General features: G+C 45.0%; 1 long non-coding RNA gene across 1 annotated transcript; it reads left to right on the plus strand.

Annotated features, from left to right (window-relative positions):
• The first annotated feature begins 4,185 nt into the window (after positions 1–4,185).
• On the plus strand, positions 4,186–6,360 carry LOC311426451. Its single transcript, XR_014686769.1, has 2 exons — positions 4,186–5,794; positions 5,923–6,360. It is a non-coding gene; the product is annotated as an uncharacterized lncRNA (long non-coding RNA).
• The last annotated feature ends 15,673 nt before the right edge of the window (positions 6,361–22,033 follow it).

The following is a 22,033-nucleotide window of genomic DNA, read 5'->3' on the forward strand; positions in this document are numbered from 1 at the left end:
AGGCGCCCCACCATTTGGTGGCTCCTGTTTGAGTCGGGTCGGGACTAATGCCATCCTGAACCTGAATAAAGGTAAGCAAAGAATTTGATTTTTCTGAGCTCCCTTGCCGGCTGCAGCATTCTTGTTTTTTTTGCCTGTAATTCTGCGCGCGAAGATCTGGACAAAGACAACGGAGTCCTAAGTGTTTGCGGATACCGTTCGGTGGGTAAAGGTGCGGTTGCCAGTGTTTGTGTGTGTGAGAGTGTAACTGAGACTTCTAAAGTCAGCGTGGAGGTCTTTTTGTTTTCTCACCGGTTCTAATCTCCTGGGGGGGGCTTGGCCGGTGAAGGGAGTGATTCGATAGAAGTGGTTCCTATAGAATTCAGGGATACGTGGGTGGGTGATAGGTCCTAAACCCCCTGCAAAACACTCTCACTGGGGGCAACCAAGGGCTGTGAGAATTGCCACAAGTAAAATTCCCAGATGGGTCAGATAAAATTGAAGACCAAGGACCAGGAAGGGAGCAAATTACCAGATATACCACCAGAAAGTCCATTATGAATAATGATTGGAAATTGGAACAATAGGCGCCCCAGAAAATTAAAGAGTAAATTAAAAATGATCCAGTATTATATGATAGAATGACCAAAAGAACCCTTAAGACCCCATGTATTTTGATTGATATTTGGTCCACGGAGGACGGGGTCTGTCAGGCTTTGAACATTAATAGTAGAATACCCGTGGATCCGGAAAAGAGCAAGCTGAAACATTGGAATTAGAAATTAGAGAGCAATTGATTAAGAATGAATATGTGCTACATTTGTGCCTGTGCTGCACTTATACCTCCAGATAACAGGAGCCTCTCGGACCCCGAGAACCAGATCAAAAACAACCTCATGGTTCGGACTTTAATCAAGGGGTCTGAGATAAGGAGGACTGTTCACAAAGGGACAGGTTATGCATATGTATAGGAATGTTCATGTATATGTAACTCTTTACTAAAGCAAGTTGCCACGTTAGGCGTGCACGACTTTGGTGGGACTACCCGCCCCATGCCGCCCAGAACTGAGTAAACATACCTACTTTACAATCTTACTGATTGTGGAGTCAGCTTTCTGTGAGTCATTTTGGTGAGCCAGGCAGGAGACACTCTGCTCGGCTGCGGGATCGGCTGCAGCGCGACCGCCCCTAGGTGCACCCTGAGTGTTTTGCTCAGAGGGGACTCCACACTCAGCTGCTCACCGCAGGAGCAAAGATCTCCTGAAACTGCAGACAAACAGTATGTTTTCGGCTGCTGGAGGGATACTAACTGGAGTGTTAATAATTATATGTCTTATTCTTAAATGTCCAGGTATTTTGTGTTGAAAGTATTTGTGTAAGTGTAAGGGTTTAAAACAAAGTGTTACAAGTCAGTTCACGAGGAACACAGTCAGAGACAATACTTGTTTGGTTGGTTATCATTCTAAATTATATTCTTGTGGTATGAATGAGATGTGCTAGAGGCCTCTGTGTGCGATTGTGCTGTGTGAGTGAGACGCAGCGTTGCTGCAAAGCGAGTGCAGAGTTCCGATCCGTGTTTCCGTACTCTCTGCAAGGGGAGTGGGCAGAGACGAACAAAGTGTATGACAGACTGAAAAGAAGTGCTGTTTTATCCAAGTTTTGAGTGGTGGTGCCTAATATATGGGCCTGGCGGTGTATCTTGTGATCCTCTTTTTGCTCTAAAATGCTTTGAGTGTGACAAGAAAAAGGCGGGAGCATGATCTGACTCTACTGTTGTATGTCGTGCTTTTGGCCGTGCTTCCTGCAACATATGATACCTGGACTCACTGAGACCCAGACTCGCTGAGACCTGAACAGGCCGAGAGACCGGAGCGGTGCCGAGAGCCTGGAGCGGCGCCGGGAGACCCGAGACACTACGGAGGGGACTACCGCTGGACAGAGAGAGCCCTGAGAGACGCTGCAGAGCCATGGACGGCTCTGAGAGACACAGAGTAGACCGGACAGAAGCCGGAACACCTGAGAGACATTGAGAAACTCCAAGCACCGACCCAGACAAAGGAAAACGCGGGGAACTGAAGTAATTGCGGTGCGATGCGGGACATCCGAGATCGAGTTGCTATGGGAGACCAGAGGCGTCAGTGGACAACGGCAGACGACCCTCACCGTGTGGCGAGTCGGCACATAGCAGAGGGGCGGACATCAGGACCCTGCAGCCTGTCTGACGTAACCATGGAGGCAGCAGCGGCTGTGCTGCTTCACTCTAGCATTCTTTTTATAAGAGGTTTATCTTGCAATGCAACAAAGACTATTCGTCCCCAGATCGGTGTTATAACTATTACTAATGACGACTTAGCTCTATTGCGGGGCAGGAGTGCAGAGACGCAGATTACACTGCCAAATGACCACCGGCAGGCTCTTTCACAAGTAGCTTCTAAGGTTGCAGCTGGCACTGCCTGCAGCCGTATAGCAGACGTTACACTCTCTTTCCTAACTAGTAATCATGTGTCTCATCCATTTGTGGTGAATGGTCAGTGGCAAAAAGAAAAGGGGGAGAGTAAGGGGCGACAAAGACAGAAACGGTACCAGGAGGATGCCACTGACACTAACAGCACGGGTAATAGGAGTAGTATAAGTGACACAGGTGACGGTGCGGGGCAGCGGTGGGCGCTGCCGCGCTACGGGGCACTCTGCCTGCTGCTCGCCCTCACCTGCCTGTGCACTGCTGCCAACGGTGCTAGAGCAAAATGTGAAGACTGCTCAGATGGCAGTGATGGGAGTGCTTGTGTGAAGAAGACGTGTGCTGAATCTGACTTTGTGTGCAACAGTGGTCAGTGTGTGCCAAACAGATGGCAGTTTTATGGGAATCTGGACTGTGAAAATGGGTCTGATGAGAGTGCTGAGCTGTGTCATATGAGAACATGCCGGGTAAATGAAATCAGCTGTGGTCCTCAGTCAACCCAGTGTATCCCAGTGTCCTGGAAATGTGATGGTGAAAAAGACTGTGACAGATCCTGATTGCAAGGATGGAAGCGATGAAATTAACTGCCCTTCTCGGACCTGCAGGCCAGACCAGTTCAGATGTGAAGATGGGAACTGTGTCCATGGGAGAAGGCAGTGCAGTGGTGTGAGAGACTGTCTGGATGGCACTGATGAAGCAAACTGTAACAATGTTGTTCAGTGCTCTGGACCTGGCAAATTCAAGTGCAGAAGTGGAGAATGCATAGATATCAATAAAGTGTGTAACCAGCAGAGAGACTGCAAGGACTGGGGTGATGAGCCCCTGAAGGAATGCAACATAAAAAAATATGACTGTCCAGCTGAGTTTGAGTTTGTAGACAAGAGAAACTGTGGAGATATTGATGAATGCCAAAACCCTAGTATCTGTAGTCAAATCTGTATCAACCTGAAAGGTGGCTACAAATGTGAATGTAGCCGTGGCTATCAGATGAATCCTGCTACAGGAACCTGGAAAGGGCCATACGGCAAAGCAAATTACATAACCGTTGCTTAACTTGTCAGAAGATAAAAAAGAAAGTGTTTCAACAAGCAGCCACGGGAGGGAAGAATCACACTGAACCCCCGATGTGAGGGACTGTACCTTGTTTTACTGACTACTGAAACAGCTGTGAGAATCGCAGAAAGGGACCCACGCATCCAGAATAAAAGGACCAGTAACTACTGAAACTTGGAGGGTTGAGTCCGCTCCTGGGAAACTGAAACTCAAGCTAAGGAAGAACTAATATTCTGGCAACGAGGCTCTGCATGAATTAAGGATGCCAAATAAAGGGGACAAGCCTGAAGGGAGGAAAGGGAGAAGGCAAGACTGGGGCAGGACCCTCCACTGCGGTGTGTATGGTCTACCGAGGGAGGCAACCCCTATGGGTATTGACTGCCGAGTGAGAGGGCCTCGACCGGACTTCTCCTGCACTAAGGTCAGGTTGTCCCGAGAAAATAACATAAGAACCTTTTTTTTAAACCCATATAAAATTGTGATTCGTTTTCCAGGAGCTGGATCACCCTGACAGGCCAAATGGTAACACAAGCCCAAATCGACCCTGAAAGCGGGCCCAACCCCTTGATTGAAGGCGTTTGCCTATTAAGATCCAACTATGTGGGCAGAAGACAGATCCTGGGGCTATAGGACCCCAGTATATATATATACTTAATAGAATAATTAGGTTATTAGCTGTAATAGAAATAGTTGTAAATAAAACCAGAGATGCACTTGGATTAATTGCAAAGCAAAATACCAAGATGAGAACTGCTTTGTATCAAAATTGCCTAGCTTTGGATTATTTACTAGCACAAAAAGGAGAAGTCTGTGGAAAATTTAGCTTTAGTAATTGCTGTTTAAAGATTGATGAAAAGAGTGTTTCTTCCTAGTAGCTGGTAGAATGTTATGTTCTGGTTTAGGATGAGAAGAGTGCTGATAACATGCTTATGTTTTAATTGTTACAGAGCAGTGCTTACACCAAGCCAAGGACGTTTCAGCTTCTCACTGTCCTGCCAGCAGGCAGGCTGGGAGGAGGGTCGGACCGCTCGGGGTTAGGCTGGGCATTGGACAGCAGGTGGTGAGCAATTGCATTGTGCATCACTTGTTTCGTACACATTATTACTAGTAGTACTATTATCATCATTATTGTTATTATTATTATTATCATTTTCTTGTTTTTATCTCAACTCACAGGCTTCACTTTCCCATTTCTCTCTCACCATCCCAGAGAAGGAGGGGTGGAGGTGAGTGAGCGGCTGTGTGTTGTTTAGCTGCCTGCTGGGTTAAATCACAACAGAAAGAAAAGCTGTAAATGAACTTGTAAAGGAAATTAGAAAATTGGCCCATGTCCCAGCACAAACCTGGAAGGATATGGAATGGGATTTATTTTCATGGCTGCCTGGTGGACCATGGGTTAAAAGAATGTTATTTTTATTGTTATGTAGTGTAATGATGCTATTGTTTATACCTTGTATGATACCTTGCCTTACATTATTAATACACCGGGTGATAAATAGTACATTTGTAATAACTTCATTAAAAAAAGGAAGGGGATATGTCGATTATGATGCTTAAGAATTGGACCCTCCAAGAACTGGACTGATGAAATCCAGTTATTAACAACAGAAGAGACACGAACTGGGGATATTAAAAAGAAGATAAGGGATTGTGAGGAATGTTTTAACAATTCGTGTCAATAAAGAACAGTCCTGTCTGCCTCTGGGCCCTGCACTGGCAATTTAATTCTTGAACCACAGATGCAGTGTGTCCCAGTCTCCCCCTCATTCTAGTCAATTTATCACGTCTTCAGAAAATACTCCTCAAATCTATGAACCTGTTTGCTTTTGTTATTCCGAACTCCTATTTCTAACAGTTACAGCCTTTTTTTTTTTGTCTTCTTCGAGATTGACTTAACACTGCTATAGGTGTGACTGTGTGGAGGAATGGTTAAGTGAAATAGGACATGTGGATGTTGGGCAGTTAGGAGGCAATGGGCTAGTGAAGTACTGTACTCAACTCACATGAGTCTGGGCACGTACGCAGCTGGCTGAGAGCCAATCAGGCTCAAGGACACGATGCCCTTGAGCGATTGGGAAAGTCCCTAAGGCAGGACGGTGGCTAAAAGAAGGAGGAACTAACTGAAAAGAGCGGGAAGTGTTAGCCAATCCTGAGCTTAGTTTTTGCAATATGTATGAGTTGATTATGTTCGAACTAGATAAAAGGCGACTGAGCTATCCATTAAAGTTGAAGTTCACTGTTCACTCATATTGAGCGTCTGTGTCTTCCTTCCATCGACAACATGACTGTCCCTGTGAATAGCTGGTGAGGAATGTTTTAATTACTCGTGAAGTGTCAATAAGAAAGCGACTTGTGTTTGTATGAAGTCTTTGATGTCTGGGGGTTTCAGAACAACTGATAACAACTAGATACTGTTATGGGATACTATGCAGGCCTCTGATATCTGGCCTGTTGGCCAAGAGATTAAGAAGAAGAAAAAAAGAAGCTGAGGGACGGCTAGGAGACAAAACCTGCAGGGGATGCTGTGTAAACTTGACACGGTGCCAAGGAAGTACAAAGGGGAAGGACAAGAAAAAAACTTGGAGAGGAAGACTACGAGCCTTCAGCATGAAAGACCCCTAGAGACCCCCAGAGGGACCACCGGAGACTGATGCGCATGCTCCAGTAGGAGGGACTGGACCCCGGAAGCTAATTATAATAACCTGTTTTTTTTAGAAGTAGTAATGAATATGTATTAGCCTAGGAGCATAAAAATCAGCTACTTGATGTAACTGGTGTGCGTCCTGGTGGAGCGGAGACTCCCGGTGCACCCAGCGCTGTTTGCTTACCTCTATTCTTTTAATAAATCCTATTTTTTTTATTTAATCCTATTTTGAAGACTGAGACATTTATAACAAATGTGATAAATTTTTAGTTGCCGAAGTGATAACTGTGAAATTGAGAATACCTTGTTAGTATGCTACCTAAGGCTCCTAAACCTGAAACATGGAATGTAACCTTTCAAAAACTTTAATGCATCTAATTTGTTGAATCAACTGTTTCATTGGAAGCATTGTGATCTCCTCAGGCTCACTGTAATAGAAGTTGCCATCTATGGCTGCTTTTGGCATGTGGAAAACTTTGATTCTTCTTGCACTGTGTTGCAGTTGAAAATACTGATGAATTCTTGGAAATGACAAACACAGCATTAAGCATTCAGTTTCATTTCTCTCCAACAGTACACTTCTTTGACTGCAACATGCCTGTCTGACAGTGACACCCGCTAAGATGCATATTTCTTAGAGAGTTGACCCTATTTTAGTAGTCAGAGAGTGAACTTTACACATAAAAAGAGGAATTCCTATACCTGCATGTTTTTCACCACAGCCCTTTGAAATCTAGTCACAAACCTATAAGAGAGACCTCTAGACCAACTGATCCAAACTCTTCAGTATCTATTTACATTACTTTACACTGATGGGCAGAGGACCTCTGGGAGCTTCAAAATCAAGACATGTTCTTGGAGCCAATGTAGGCAGCAGATCATAAGCTTCAGGCACTGGAAGAAAGCATGATTTCTTCTTCACTTATAGCTTGGGGAAATAAAACATCATGTATCTAAAATCCCTATTCTGTGATGGTAATAGAGTGGGGGCAAAGGGATTTCAGTGAGAATGGAAATTCCACAATTGTAACTTTTATCATATCCTTTCCTCCACTAATACTTTTGTGTTTAGTTCAATTATGTATCTGTTTAATTTATAAAATGATGCTTGATCCCAGCCTTTTAAATCTCAGCCATGTGAGTAACACCAGCCTGTGTTCATAGGTATTACTTATGAGTTTATAGCAATCTGTTCTTTGGATCTTCTGGAAAACTGACAACAACAACAAAAATCTAAGATCAATGTTGTGTAGGATAGTGGCTAGGCAATTCAGAAGGTGGAATATTTTGCTGTTTCAAAGTCAGGTGTTTAACGAGCTGTAGGAAGTCAGTGAGTGCCTGTAAGTTCTGGGCAAGCAGAATCTGGAGCAGTCATCAGGGTGGCTGGGAAACCTCCAGGTAACACAGTCCTGGGCAGCTACCTATTCACTTACCCCCTGTGCATCATGTGTGGACATCTAATCTAGGATTCAGGAATAAATATCTACAGTTTTGACCATGTGATTTCCTGATTTTAGAAATCAGGGATCATCTTCACAGATGCAGATATCACTGATATACATATACAGGTGCATATATATATATACAGATCTGTGGACCACATTAATATGCCCTTTTCCATGCACCTTTGAAGAATCAGGCCATGATAATTATCCTACCAACTTCTGATTTTTATATGAATGTGAGAACTCTGGAGGATCTTTAAATTTGAATGAGAATTTTAAATATGTTGACATCCTACTCTCTGGTGGCTGAGTAAAGCTTCCTCATGAAAATAAAAACGGTCCAACTTGTGAAGAATCAACTGAGACTGAAGAATTGGAAACATTCATCCGCAACAATCAACTTCAGATATAATTTACAAAGGAAAGTCAGAACCGTGAGTGTAACTTGCCAGGTTTTGGAGGCTTCCAGTGCAAGCTATGAGTTCATGGTTTGTATCTGTAGGAGAATTGTGCCTCTGGGAAATTAATAGATATTTCAAGACATAATACACAAAATCTGTCCCAATGAGCTATTTTTATAGGATACGTTGTGAGCTGACACAAACTATAAGCTATATTCTGTTCATTCCAATGAGTACTTCATTATATCAGTCTACTGAGGGACTATCGGAGCAGAGTGCTGATGGGAAGTGGGGGCTGCCCTCCCCACCCCCCGCACCGGAAAATCTTGATAAAGCTGTGCTGCCAGCATCTGTGCCGCTGCCAGGCAGCAATAAATCCACTCGGGATGCTTCGCCAATGAGAGGTGCAGCAGCAGCTTGCGAAAATCGACCTTTACTGGAGGAGCTGTTCCAAGAACTGCTAGAGAAATTGGAGAACTTAAGACCTTCTGTATGGGATTACTGCAGAGATGTTAAAGGGAATGGGTCCTTATCTCAATACCCAGATTCAGTTGCAGTTCCCTGTGATTATTCACCAAACAGCTGCGCAGCTCGCACTGAGGGCTTTTCTTAGTCTCCCAGGGGAAAAGAAAGCACCTCCATTCACATCTGTAGAACAGGCCCCCAGGGAACCATATGCTAAGTTTATCGATCAGTCCAGGCTACCAGATGTGGTGGCACAGGACTGCCAGAGATTTGCTTTTACGGTACCCTCCATTAACAAACAGGCCCCAGAAAAGCGCTATGAATGGCTAGTGCTTCTACAGGGGATGAAGAACTCCCCTACATTATGTCAATTATATGTGGCCTGGGCATGACAACCAATTCGGACAGCGTGGTGTGACGTAATTATTTACCATTATATGGGTAACATTGGGTTTGGTAGGCCAGAATGCTTCCAGGATTCAGATTTAAAGTTTATTTGGGATACTTTGGAAGCAAAAGGGTTGAAGATAGCCCCGGAGAAGGTTCAACAGAAACAGCCATGGCTATACTTGGGATGGAAAATATCAGACTCTACTATTCATCCACAGAAAGTTGATATAACTACGGTGTTACATAATTTGATAAATGTACAAATGTTCCTGGATAATATTCAGTGGGGTTGCCACATTGTACGGATTACTAATGACGACTTAGCTATATTACTACCTTTATTGCAGGGCAGGAGTGCCGAGCCACAGATTACACTAACAAATGACTACCGGCAGGCTCTTTCACAAATAGCTTCTAAGGTTGCAGCCGGCACTGCTTGCAGACATATAGCAGACGTTGCACTCTCTTTCCTAATTAGCAATCATGTGTCTCATCCATTTGCGGTGCTTGGTCAGTGGCAAAAAGAAAAGGGGGAGAGTAAGGGGTGCCAAAGACAGAAACGGTATCAGGAGGATGCCACTGACACTAACAGCACGGGTAATAGGAGTAGTATAAGTGACACAGATGATGGCAAGGGTGGAATGATAGGGCAGTATTTTTGAGTTCTGGAATGGATTTTCCTACAGATTCAGCCAAAAACGAGCGTTCAAACATGGGCAGAAGCTATCGCAGAGTTAGTACGTGAGGGTTGCTCTCGGAGTATTGAGATCAGCAGGCAGGAACCAGGAGATCTGCCAGGATCTACTCAGGATCATTTGGAATGGTGTTTACAGCAATCCATGCCAGTACAAGAAGCTGTGTTAGATTATCCGGGATTGGTACATTCCCGAACTCCAAAGGGGCCTCTTTGGCAAGTTATAAGATCATATAAATGGCAGGTAGCACCACGGCTTTTGTCCCGACCAGTGGTGGGTCGCACTGTATACACTGATGCAGGTGCAGCAAGTAGGAAGGCTGTGTGTGTGTGGTACGAGAACAGAAGTTGGGAGAAATACATAATTCTGGAGGAGACAGGGGATTCATTACAAACATTGGCATTGTCTGCAGTTGTTTGGGCTTGTCAGTGCTGGATGCATGAGCCGATTAATTTTGTCTCAGGCTCTCTGTATGTTGTCAACGTGGTAAAATGGATAGAGGATGCCTTGATACGGCAAACTAAGAAGGACAGATTGTTGTCATTATTTCTGCAGCTGCGAGATGCCATTCAGGGGAGAACTGCACCTTACTGTGTTATCCATATACATAGTCATCAGTTCTCGATTGGGTTAGCAGAAGGTAATTCACAAGCAGACAAATTGGTGAGTATTGATACTTTTTCAAGATTCATATGGGCAACGGCACAGGGGGGAGAAAAAGCACACCTTGTGTGTAGGCATCTGATGGTGTGTGTTGCCATTATGAGAGTGCCACAGCAGATCAAGATGGATGATGGTCCAGTGTATGTCAGCAAGAGGGTTAGAAAATTTATGAAAATGTGGGGAGTAAAGCATATCACAGGTGTTCCATATTCTCCCACGGGCCAAGTGATGGCAGAACGATCACACCAGGTTTTAAAGGAACAATTAGCGAGATTAAAAGAGATCAAGGACATCGATGAGCGATTGTCCGAGGAATTGGTTGTCTTGAATCACTTATGTTTGACTAGTGACCGAGAAGACCCTCCTGCAAGCATTCATTTTCAAACAATAGATAGAGCAGCACCAAATGTGTTACCACAAATAAGAATGAATTACCGAGATCCTGCTACAGGAACTTGGAAAGGGCCATACGGGTACAGAAATACAAATAACGCCTGTGGTTACAATGACACTGCTAGGCAGGATTTAGGGGCTTATGGCACGGAGACAAGGGGTAACTACTATAGGGTTTGGAACAATCGTACAGCTATGGCCTTACCTCCTGATGTTTTTCTGATTTGCGGGAATAGGGCCTGGCAAGATATCCCTGCAAATGCTATCGGAGGTCCATGTTACTTAGATAAACTTACTATATTTGCTCCTAGCTTGTCGCAGTTGCATGAGATCACCAGACATAAATGGGCATTGCTCGCACCGGATTGCAATGATAATGTTGAATTGCTTGGTGTTGCAGCTAGAGCAGCATTGGCAAGTTTAGTGCCAGGAGTGGCGTCTGCGGCCGCACTTAATAATTTAAAAATTGTTATGCTGGGCTGAGAAGCAAGCCCATGCCATGACAGAGATACTTGAGGAGATGTTACCAGATCAAAATAGTCTGCGACACGCCCTCTTACAGGATTGAGCTGCTATTGACTTCTTGCTTTTGGCTCAAGGGCATGGGTGTGAAGACTTTGAGGGAATGTGCTGTTTGAACCTTTCTGATCATAATGAGTCAATTCACAAATCCACTACTTTCCTGAAAGAGCACATGAGAAAGATTCAATATGATATCAATCCTTTCGATCAATGGCTCACAGATTTGTTTGGAACGATGCATAGATGGTTACTGGGATTAATCAAAGAGGGATTAAGGATTCTGTTTGCTGTGGTGTTAATCATCATTGCGTGTTGTATTGTAATAAATGTGGTTAAAGGGTTACTTGCAAAACTGTTATATCGGTCTTGGTTTGCTCAAAAAGAAAAAGGGGGAATTGTTGAGGGATTTTTGAAGCAGTAAAGATCCCATGACTTGCTGCAGCTGAGCAAACCAAACTACCAGGACAACTATGAGAAGTTCCCATGACAGTGTTCCCACATGGCCCAATTGAGGAATTTAGAAAAATATTATTGCCAGCAGCTGGCTTCAAGGACGGGATCTACGTGACTGCTAATCACAAGGGGGGTGTTTTCTTGCAGGTGGGGTTGTTTTCTTGCAGTTGTTTGTCTGAGTGCTTTTGACCAATAATCTTGTGTGAGACACTATCCACCCCTGCTAAATTTGCTATAAGAGTCAGGTTATTCGGGTGTGGTGGTTTTACTCAGGTGGGCAGCCGAGCTCCACCACAACCGCTCTCTCACTCCCCCTCTCCTCAAAGAGGAAGGGGGAGAAAATACAACACAGAGAACTCGAGGTTTGAGATAAGAAAGGTTTAATTAAAGGGAAAGGGAATGGGGAGGAAAAAAAACAGAGACAAAAGAAGCAATCAGTCTGCGCGGAAGCACAGAGAGAGGAAAAATTATTCTCTACCCATCAGCGAGCGGTGTTCGGCCACGTCCTGGGAAGCAGGGCCTCAAACGCGTAGTGGTTGTTCAGGAGGAACAGCCCCCTCCCCCACGAGAGCCCCCCCTTTTATTGCTGAGTGTGACATCAGGTGTTATGGAATATCCCTTTGGTTGGTTTAGGTCAGCTGCCCCAGCAATGTCCCCTCCCCATCACTTGCCCACCCCCAGCCTGCTGGCTCTTGGGGGCTTGGAAGGAGTCCTGATGCTGTGCCAGCACTATGCAGCAATAGACACAACACTGGAGTGATATCAGTGCTGTTCCAGCTACGAGTGCAGAGCACAGCACTGTGTGGGCTGCTGCAGGGAAAAGGTGACTCCAGCTCAGACAGACCCAACACATCGGGTAATAAGGGAGAGCATGATCTGACCATACTAGTGTCTGTTGTGTTTTCGGCCGTTCTTCCTGCAACACTCAGGGAGCTAGTTAGCAGTGTCCCCTGGGGACTCTTCTTTAGAGGGTTTAGGGGTGCAAGACAGCTGGTCACTTTTCAAGAACCACCTTTTAAAAGCCCAGAAGTATGCAAGTCAAGCAAGAAAGGCAGAAGTCTGGCTTGGCTGAACAGGGAACTCCTCCTGGAACTAAGGCAGAAAAAGAAAATATATGACCTGTGGAAGCAAGGTCTGGCTTCACAGAGAAAGTACAGAGCTGAAGTTTGCATCTGCAGGGAGAAAACAAGAAAAGCCAGAGCCCAACTTGAGTTGACACTGGCCACTGTGGTATCAGACAACAAAAAAGGCTTTTTCAAGTATGTCAACAGATAGAGGAGATCAAAGGAAAATATTGGACTGATACTTGAAGCAGATGGTCACCTAACATGTAAGGAGGAGGAAAAGGCAGAGGCATTTAATGCCTTTTTTGGCTCAGTAACAGATCTTGGGCTGCCCGGACCTCAGAGTTGGAGGACCATGACTGGGGGAGCAGTGACTTTCCATCTGTGGCCACTGAAATTGTAAGGGACTAGTTATGTCAGCTCAACGTTCATAAATCCATAGGGCCTGATGGGATTCATCCCAGAGTGCTGAAGGAGTTAGTGGATGTTATAGCTGGACCCCTCTGAACAATTTACCAAAGGCTGTGGGAGTCTGGGGAGGTCCCTGCTGACTGGAAGCTAGCCAATGCTATACCCATCTACAAAAAGGGCATGAGACAAGAAACTTAGGAAACTACAGACCTGTTAGTCTAAACTCAGTCCCTGGAAAAGTTATGGAGAAGACTGTCCTGGGGAATATTGAAAGGCATTGAAAGAACAAAGCTATTATCAGGCATAGTCAACATGGGTTCATCAAGAGAAAGGCCTGCCTTAGTAATTTGATCTCCTATATTATAAGGTCACCCACTTGGTGGATGAAGGGAAGGCAGCGTATGTAATCTTTCTGGATTTTAATAAGGCTTTTGATACTGTCTCTTACAGCATCCTCCTGAACAAATTGTCCATCTGTGAAATAAACAGGCTCGTGCTATGCTGGGTGATGAACTGGATGAATGGTAGAGCTCAAATGGTTGTAGTGAATGGGGCTACATCTGGCTGGTGGACCGTCACTAGCAGTGTTCCCCTGGGGCTCAATTCTAGGTCCAGTCCTGTTCAATGTTTTTATCAGTGATCTGGATGTGGGAGTGGAATGCATCTTCAGGAAGTCTGCTGATGACACTAAACTGGGAGGTGCTGTTGATTCTCTGGAGTGACAAGAGGCCTTGCAGAGGGATCTAAACAGATTACAGCACTGGGCAATCAATAATGGCGTGAAGTTCAACAAGGGTAAATGCTGGGTTCTGCACCTGGGACGGGGTAATGCTGGACAGAGGTCCAGACTGTGTGATGAGTGGCTGGAGAGCAGCTCAGCAGAAAGGGATCTGGGGGTGCTGGTCAACAGTAGTCTCAACATGAATCAGCAGTGTGCCCTGGCAGCCAAGAGATGCATTAAATGCAGCATAGCCAGCCAAAAGAGGTGATTCACCAAAAGAGGTGATTCTCCTGCTATATTTGGAAGGAGATATATTTGGGCTATATTTGGGCTTGGAAGGCATGTCCCATGAAACGCTTGGGTTGTCTAGTCTGGAGAAAAGGAGACAAAGATGTGACCTCATTGCTCTCTATGACTTCCTGAGCATGCGTTGTTTAATCCCACAGGCAGCTAAACACCACACAGCCGTTCGCTCACTCCCCACACTGCGGTAGGATGGGGGAGAGCTTCTTGGAGTAGATGCAGGGCCTGTCACAGGGTTTGGTTTAGTGTTGAGTGTGGCTCAGTAGGCATGGGCCAGGCCCTAGCATATTGTAGCGATTCATGTCTCTCTGAAATTGCCAGGGTGACAGCATACTTTTTCCAAACGTTTGACTAGTTTTTCATGTTTCTGCACTTGTTCAGGGGTGAAGTTCCAAAGCACTGGAGGCGCCCACTATTCTAGGTGCCTGCCTATATCCTTCCACACTCCCTGCCACTCATAACTATCTTGCCTTGGGGCAGATCTCTGGGTGGTATTGTTAAATAATTGTTTAACCATAAACAAAAGCAGAAATATAGTCAGGAGACATAGCAGTAAGTACATGCTGGTTTGAACATCATGAGGGAGGGAAAGTATCCCCCCTTGTCTCCCCCATAGATTAGGTCCCTGAGGAGAAAAGGTAAATGGTGTAGTTATTAATAGTCTCTGAGAGATGATTCCCGAAGTACGGAGATGACGGCAATGCTGAGTACGAATACCAGATTAGTCTCATGACTAGTAATTTTATCATATCATAATCCAGTGTTACACAGTACAGCTAAATGATAATCTTAAACCAGCCCCCAGAAATGATAAACAGTGCAACAGGGAGCATAGGCAGCAAGTAAGATGTTATATAGCATTACTCTGAGAACAAGCACAACTCTGAGAACAAAAATATCAACACCGTAACCAGCAACTATTAAACTGATATAATGCTTATAAGATTTTTTTTAACAGTGTCTCATCAGATCTGTCATTATCTCAACCCTTCAGACCCCACTTTCTGCACTAAAAGTACTGTTGTGGTTCATCTGGCAGGCTGCTAATTGTCACACAGCTGTTTGTTCACTCCCTCCACCCCTCCCAGTGGGATGGGGGAGAGAACTGAAAAGAAAAACGGCGCTGGGTGTGCCTTAATGTGCCTTTTGACCCAGGCCTCATTGGCCTTGAAAAGGAGATGGATATGTTTTTCTTCAATCTGGGAAGAACGGGATACATAAGGCCTGAAGACCGAGTTGCTTGACAACTTAAAGCGAGACATATTGTTTAAAAGGAATGGTAAATGGAGACTGTTATGTTATGGAACTTAAAGGATTGTTTGTTACCTTTCCTGATTGTACATATGTATAGGCATACTCGGGTTAGTATGTAAAGCAATGTTCTGTATACATGTATTTAGAATGTTTGATGTTCGTGTGTGCATGTTGGTGGAGCATAGACTCCCCGCACACCCAGCGCCGTTTTTCTTTTCAGTTCTCTCCCCCATCCCACTGGGAGGGGTGGAGGGAGTGAACAAACAGCTGTGTGACAATTAGCAGCCTGCCAGATGAACCACAACAGTACTTTTAGTGCAGAAAGTGGGGTCTGAAGGGTTGAGATAATGACAGATCTGATGAGACACTGTTAAAAAAAATCTTATAAGCATTATATCAGTTTAATAGTTGCTGGTTACGGTGTTGATATTTTTGTTCTCAGAGTTGTGCTTGTTCTCAGAGTAATGCTATATAACATCTTACTTGCTGCCTATGCTCCCTGTTGCACTGTTTATCATTTCTGGGGGCTGGTTTAAGATTATCATTTAGCTGTACTGTGTAACACTGGATTATGATATGATAAAATTACTAGTCATGAGACTAATCTGGTATTCGTACTCAGCATTGCCGTCATCTCCGTACTTCGGGAATCATCTCTCAGAGACTATTAATAACTACACCATTTACCTTTTCTCCTCAGGGACCTAATCTATGGGGGAGACAAGGGGGGATACTTTCCCTCCCTCATGATGTTCAAACCAGCATGTACTTACTGCTATGTCTCCTGACTATATTTCTGCTTTTGTTTATGGTTAAACAATTATTTAACAATACCACCCAGAGATCTGCCCCAAGGCAAGATAGTTATGAGTGGCAGGGAGTGTGGAAGGATATAGGCAGGCACCTAGAATAGTGGGCGCCTCCAGTGCTTTGGAACTTCACCCCTGAACAAGTGCAGAAACATGAAAAACTAGTCAAACGTTTGGAAAAAGTATGCTGTCACCCTGGCAATTTCAGAGAGACATGAATCGCTACAATATGCTAGGGCCTGGCCCATGCCTACTGAGCCACACTCAACACTAAACCAAACCCTGTGACAGGCCCTGCATCTACTCCAAGAAGCTCTCCCCCATCCTACCGCAGTGTGGGGAGTGAGCGAACGGCTGTGTGGTGTTTAGCTGCCTGTGGGATTAAACAACGCATGCTCAGGAAGTCATAGAGAGCAATGAGGTCACATCTTTGTCTCCTTTTCTCCAGACTAGACAACCCAAGCGTTTCATGGGACATGCCTTCCAAGCCCAAATATAGCCCAAATATATCTCCTTCCAAATATAGCAGGAGAATCACCTCTTTTGGTGAATCACCTCTTTTGGCTGGCTATGCTGCATTTAATGCATCTCTTGGCTGCCAGGGCACACTGCTGATTCATGTTGAGACTACTGTTGACCAGCACCCCCAGATCCCTTTCTGCTGAGCTGCTCTCCAGCCACTCATCACACAGTCTGGACCTCTGTCCAGCATTACCCCGTCCCAGGTGCAGAACCCAGCATTTACCCTTGTTGAACTTCACGCCATTATTGATTGCCCAGTGCTGTAATCTGTTTAGATCCCTCTGCAAGGCCTCTTGTCACTCCAGAGAATCAACAGCACCTCCCAGTTTAGTGTCATCAGCAGACTTCCTGAAGATGCATTCCACTCCCACATCCAGATCACTGATAAAAACATTGAACAGGACTGGACCTAGAATTGAGCCCCAGGGGAACACTGCTAGTGACGGTCCACCAGCCAGATGTAGCCCCATTCACTACAACCATTTGAGCTCTACCATTCATCCAGTTCATCACCCAGCATAGCACGAGCCTGTTTATTTCACAGATGGACAATTTGTTCAGGAGGATGCTGTAAGAGACAGTATCAAAAGCCTTATTAAAATCCAGAAAGATTACATACGCTGCCTTCCCTTCATCCACCAAGTGGGTGACCTTATAATATAGGAGATCAAATTACTAAGGCAGGCCTTTCTCTTGATGAACCCATGTTGACTATGCCTGATAATAGCTTTGTTCTTTCAATGCCTTTCAATATTCCCCAGGACAGTCTTCTCCATAACTTTTCCAGGGACTGAGTTTAGACTAACAGGTCTGTAGTTTCCTAAGTTTCTTGTCTCATGCCCTTTTTGTAGATGGGTATAGCATTGGCTAGCTTCCAGTCAGCAGGGACCTCCCCAGACTCCCACAGCCTTTGGTAAATTGTTCAGAGGGGTCCAGCTATAACATCCACTAACTCCTTCAGCACTCTGGGATGAATCCCATCAGGCCCTATGGATTTATGAACGTTGAGCTGACATAACTAGTCCCTTACAATTTCAGTGGCCACAGATGGAAAGTCACTGCTCCCCCAGTCATGGTCCTCCAACTCTGAGGTCCGGGCAGCCCAAGATCTGTTACTGAGCCAAAAAAGGCATTAAATGCCTCTGCCTTTTCCTCCTCCTTACATGTTAGGTGACCATCTGCTTCAAGTATCAGTCCAATATTTTCCTTTGATCTCCTCTATCTGTTGACATACTTGAAAAAGCCTTTTTTGTTGTCTGATACCACAGTGGCCAGTGTCAACTCAAGTTGGGCTCTGGCTTTTCTTGTTTTCTCCCTGCAGATGCAAACTTCAGCTCTGTACTTTCTCTGTGAAGCCAGACCTTGCTTCCACAGGTCATATATTTTCTTTTTCTGCCTTAGTTCCAGGAGGAGTTCCCTGTTCAGCCAAGCCAGACTTCTGCCTTTCTTGCTTGACTTGCATACTTCTGGGCTTTTAAAAGGTGGTTCTTGAAAAGTGACCAGCTGTCTTGCACCCCTAAACCCTCTAAAGAAGAGTCCCCAGGGGACACTGCTAACTAGCTCCCTGAGTGTTGCAGGAAGAACGGCCGAAAACACAACAGACACTAGTATGGTCAGATCATGCTCTCCCTTATTACCCGATGTGTTGGGTCTGTCTGAGCTGGAGTCACCTTTTCCCTGCAGCAGCCCACACAGTGCTGTGCTCTGCACTCGTAGCTGGAACAGCACTGATATCACTCCAGTGTTGTGTCTATTGCTGCATAGTGCTGGCACAGCATCAGGACTCCTTCCAAGCCCCCAAGAGCCAGCAGGCTGGGGGTGGGCAAGTGATGGGGAGGGGACATTGCTGGGGCAGCTGACCTAAACCAACCAAAGGGATATTCCATAACACCTGATGTCACACTCAGCAATAAAAGGGGGGGCTCTCGTGGGGGAGGGGGCTGTTCCTCCTGAACAACCACTACGCGTTTGAGGCCCTGCTTCCCAGGACGTGGCCGAACACCGCTCGCTGATGGGTAGAGAATAATTTTTCCTCTCTCTGTGCTTCCGCGCAGACTGATTGCTTCTTTTGTCTCTGTTTTTTTTCCTCCCCATTCCCTTTCCCTTTAATTAAACCTTTCTTATCTCAAACCTCGAGTTCTCTGTGTTGTATTTTCTCCCCCTTCCTCTTTGAGGAGAGGGGGAGTGAGAGAGCGGTTGTGGTGGAGCTCGGCTGCCCACCTGAGTAAAACCACCACACCCGAATAACCTGACTCTTATAGCAAATTTAGCAGGGGTGGATAGTGTCTCACACAAGATTATTGGTCAAAAGCACTCAGACAAACAACTGCAAGAAAACAACCCCACCTGCAAGAAAACACCCCCCTTGTGATTAGCAGTCACGTAGATCCCGTCCTTGAAGCCAGCTGCTGGCAATAATATTTTTCTAAATTCCTCAATTGGGCCATGTGGGAACACTGTCATGGGAACTTCTCATAGTTGTCCTGGTAGTTTGGTTTGCTCAGCTGCAGCAAGTCATGGGATCTTTACTGCTTCAAAAATCCCTCAACAATTCCCCCTTTTTCTTTTTGAGCAAACCAAGACCGATATAACAGTTTTGCAAGTAACCCTTTAACCACATTTATTACAATACAACACGCAATGATGATTAACACCACAGCAAACAGAATCCTTAATCCCTCTTTGATTAATCCCAGTAACCATCTATGCATCGTTCCAAACAAATCTGTGAGCCATTGATCGAAAGGATTGATATCATATTGAATCTTTCTCATGTGCTCTTTCAGGAAAGTAGTGGATTTGTGAATTGACTCATTATGATCAGAAAGGTTCAAACAGCACATTCCCTCAAAGTCTTCACACCCATGCCCTTGAGCCAAAAGCAAGAAGTCAATAGCAGCTCAATCCTGTAAGAGGGCGTGTCGCAGACTATTTTGATCTGGTAACATCTCCTCAAGTATCTCTGTCATGGCATGGGCTTGCTTCTCAGCCCAGCATAACAATTTTTAAATTATTAAGTGCGGCCGCAGACGCCACTCCTGGCACTAAACTTGCCAATGCTGCTCTAGCTGCAACACCAAGCAATTCAACATTATCATTGCAATCCGGTGCGAGCAATGCCCATTTATGTCTGGTGATCTCATGCAACTGCGACAAGCTAGGAGCAAATATAGTAAGTTTATCTAAGTAACATGGACCTCCGATAGCATTTGCAGGGATATCTTGCCAGGCCCTATTCCCGCAAATCAGAAAAACATCAGGAGGTAAGGCCATAGCTGTACGATTGTTCCAAACCCTATAGTAGTTACCCCTTGTCTCCGTGCCATAAGCCCCTAAATCCTGCCTAGCAGTGTCATTGTAACCACAGGCGTTATTTGTATTTCTGTACCCGTATGGCCCTTTCCAAGTTCCTGTAGCAGGATCTCGGTAATTCATTCTTATTTGTGGTAACACATTTGGTGCTGCTCTATCTATTGTTTGAAAATGAATGCTTGCAGGAGGGTCTTCTCGGTCACTAGTCAAACATAAGTGATTCAAGACAACCAATTCCTCGGACAATCGCTCATCGATGTCCTTGATCTCTTTTAATCTCGCTAATTGTTCCTTTAAAACCTGGTGTGATCGTTCTGCCATCACTTGGCCCGTGGGAGAATATGGAACACCTGTGATATGCTTTACTCCCCACATTTTCATAAATTTTCTAACCCTCTTGCTGACATACACTGGACCATCATCCATCTTGATCTGCTGTGGCACTCTCATAATGGCAACACACACCATCAGATGCCTACACACAAGGTGTGCTTTTTCTCCCCCCTGTGCCGTTGCCCATATGAATCTTGAAAAAGTATCAATACTCACCAATTTGTCTGCTTGTGAATTACCTTCTGCTAACCCAATCGAGAACTGATGACTATGTATATGGATAACACAGTAAGGTGCAGTTCTCCCCTGAATGGCATCTCGCAGCTGCAGAAATAATGACAACAATCTGTCCTTCTTAGTTTGCCGTATCAAGGCATCCTCTATCCATTTTACCACGTTGACAACATACAGAGAGCCTGAGACAAAATTAATCGGCTCATGCATCCAGCACTGACAAGCCCAAACAACTGCAGACAATGCCAATGTTTGTAATGAATCCCCTGTCTCCTCCAGAATTATGTATTTCTCCCAACTTCTGTTCTCGTACCACACACACACAGCCTTCCTACTTGCTGCACCTGCATCAGTGTATACAGTGCGACCCACCACTGGTCGGGACAAAAAGCCGTGGTGCTACCTGCCATTTATATGATCTTATAACTTGCCAAAGAGGCCCCTTTGGAGTTCGGGAATGTACCAATCCCGGATAATCTAACACAGCTTCTTGTACTGGGCATGGATTGCTGTAAACACCATTCCAAATGATCCTGAGTAGATCCTGGCAGATCTCCTGGTTCCTGCCTGCTGATCTCAATACTCCGAGAGCAACCCTCACGTACTAACTCTGCGATAGCTTCTGCCCATGTTTGAACGCTCGTTTTTGGCTGAATCTGTAGGAAAATCCATTCCAGAACTCAAAAAATACTGCCCTATCATTCCACCCTTGCCATCATCTGTGTCACTTATACTACTCCTATTACCCGTGCTGTTAGTGTCAGTGGCATCCTCCTGATACCGTTTCTGTCTTTGGCACCCCTTACTCTCCCCCTTTTCTTTTGCCACTGACCAAGCACCGCAAATGGATGAGACACATGATTGCTAATTAGGAAAGAGAGTGCAACGTCTGCTATATGTCTGCAAGCAGTGCCGGCTGCAACCTTAGAAGCTATTTGTGAAAGAGCTGCCGGTAGTCATTTGTTAGTGTAATCTGTGGCTCGGCACTCCTGCCCTGCAATAAAGGTAGTAATATAGCTAAGTCGTCATTAGTAATCCGTACAATGTGGCAACCCCACTGAATATTATCCAGGAACATTTGTACATTTATCAAATTATGTAACACCGTAGTTATATCAACTTTCTGTGGATGAATAGTAGAGTCTGATATTTTCCATCCCAAGTATAGCCATGGCTGTTTCTGTTGAACCTTCTCCGGGGCTATCTTCAACCTTTTGCTTCCAAAGTATCCCAAATAAACTTTAAATCTGAATCCCTGGAAGCATTCTGGCCTACCAAACCCAATGTTACCCATATAATGGTAAATAATTACGTCACACCACGCTGTCCGAATTGGTTGTCATGCCCAGGCCACATATAATTGACATAATGTAGGGGAGTTTCTTCATCCCCTGTAGAAGCACTAGCCATTCATAGCGCTTTTCTGGGCCTGTTTGTTAATGGAGGGTACCGTAAAAGCAAATCTCTGGCAGTCCTGTGCCACCACATCTGGTAGCCTGGACTGATCGA

The sequence above is a fragment of the Aythya ferina genome (genome assembly GCF_964211825.1).
Source record: "Aythya ferina genome assembly, chromosome: W".
Lineage (NCBI taxonomy): Eukaryota > Metazoa > Chordata > Aves > Anseriformes > Anatidae > Aythya > Aythya ferina.